Genomic DNA, 2,335 nt, shown 5'->3' with positions numbered 1-2,335 from the left:
TCCTTAACTTATCTTCAAGTTAATCTTTGTCTCCCGCCCATGCATGAGAAATTTTGTCTTTTCTTTTAAATGACATCCAGTTCTAAAAATCTCCATATCTTTTTTTAGGATAATATCTAAAATATACTAATTTTTCCCAAAATCTAATATTTTTGGACGCTCCAAACTATACACATTAACCTAGTGATTAATATAACCCATATGTCTCGTTCACGTTGTAATTTACGTGAAGGGTGGCTATGGTCCTTGCCAATCTAAGAAAAATATCTAATTTACGACTCTTGATTTTTCTAAATAAAATATTTTAATTAAATAAAAACTATTAGTAATTAATGTGGGTTAGTTTTTACCTTACTTAGTCTTTAGTTAGTAATCATACTAACTTATTAATTGACTAACTAATTTTCGAACCAACCAACTAACTTTTATTGTGCGGAGATATTACAGTTATGTATAGCTATTTGATACTATTAACCTAGTGATTAATATAATCCATATGTCTCGTTCACGTTGTAATTTACGTGAAGGGTGGCTACGGTCCTTGCCAATCTAAGAAAAATATCTAATTTACGACTCTTGATTTTTCTAAATAAAATATTTTTAATTAAATAAAAATTATTAGTAATTAATGTGGGTTAGTTTTTACCTTAGTTAGTCTTTAGTTAGTAATCATACTAACTTATTAATTGACTAACTAATTTTCGAACCAACCAACTAACTTTTATTGTGCGGAGATATTACAGTTATGTATAGCTATTTGATACTCTAGTAAGAGCTTTGCAAGTTACTTGGGTTGGATGCTCCTGGATATATGCTACTTGGATCTTGGAAGTATGGATGCCTTTCACATGATGTTTTAACCTCCTGGATATATGCTACTTGGATCTTGGATGTATGGATGCCTTCCACATGATGTTCTAACCTTTGTTTACTCATCTGGCGTTTGACTTTTGTTCAAGTGAAAGCCACTACTTGACACTTGGATGTTACATTGAGCATTTGGTTATGCAAATTGAGCTTGAGGGTCTTACAATGAGACCATGGGACTTGGTGACATGTACATACTCTTGTCATGCTTTATGTACATAATTGATGCTTAGTGGGTTGATCTGACATTCCTCTTGGGCCGTCATTTATATTTGTTATGATGTTATTAGTGATGTATGCATCTTGGTTGGTTATGTAGTACTAAGCTTCCATTATATTGCTTAGTTCACTATGCCTTTGGTTGGTCTCTTCTATGCATGATGGTTATGTCCATGGGATGTATCTTAGTCTAATACACTGATCCTTTGACAATTCTCAGTGCCAATTGCATATTCACTCAATGTTGGTTGGAGTTATTCTGTAGCAATTGCAGTTTGTTCTATATCAATGATTACCCCTCTTTTGCATTGATTTCTGTGGGAGCTTTCGCTCAACCGCCAAGACCCACGGACCGCTTATTGTTCCAAGCGTTCCAAGCCGAGCACTAATGGCTACCTCTCACATAGCCGACACACTACCTAACCATGAGTGTAGTGAGCTTATCTCCATGCCGATCGAGTTACCTCCTCTCCTGCGCACTCCGGTAGCTCCACGATCCAAGTGCAAGCTTCAAGAAAACTCCATTCTCAAGCTTCACGATCCAAGCTCCATTGCCGCGAGCAAGACAAGAGAAGAGAAGAGAAGAGGAGAAGAGAGGAGAAGCTGGAGAGCTTCTCCTCCAGCTTCTCCTCCCCGGTCCCTCATCCTCACACACTCACTCCCTCACACTCTTACACTCCCTCTCTCAAGCACAAGCTCAAGCAAGTAAGAAGAAGAAGAAGAAGAAGAGAGCCACTTTTGGCCACACACAAGAATGAGCTTCTCATTCACTTTTCAACTTTATATACAAAACCCTAAATCCCTTTTGGGCAGTCATCCCCTTATCCCCTTTTTAACATGGCCGGCTGTGGCCTAGGCCATTTTTCCCATTGTCCTTCTATCTTCCTAGCTTCCTTTCCACCGGCCGTCTACATTTACAAATTGCATAAGTGAGAGCCCGGCACTCCTTAAATTAAATCATGATGTGCTTGCGCTCTTTTACAAAAGTATTGACTTGCGCTTTTCCTTGTGCGCATTTTTTCTTTATTTAGGACTTTTCTACGGTTCTTGTGTTTCCAGATTTTTCTTGGCGCACCTTCGTCTTCCGTTTCACTTTGCCTTGGCCTTTGTTTGTCTGACAGTTAACATTACCCCCCTCCTAGACGAGTACCAGTCCCATGGTACTCATCGTCGTAGGTAGCAGGCTTTGGCATGCATTGAAGACATGGGTGGAAGGGACATCTATGGTTGCTGTGGAGGAAGGTCGTTG

The sequence above is a fragment of the Lygodium microphyllum genome, chromosome 24 (genome assembly GCF_053477565.2).
Source record: "Lygodium microphyllum isolate KBCC chromosome 24, Lygodium_microphyllum_v1.1.10, whole genome shotgun sequence".
In the NCBI taxonomy this organism is placed as follows: Eukaryota; Viridiplantae; Streptophyta; class Polypodiopsida; order Schizaeales; family Lygodiaceae; genus Lygodium; species Lygodium microphyllum.
Note: the sequence above shows the minus strand (reverse complement) of the source record.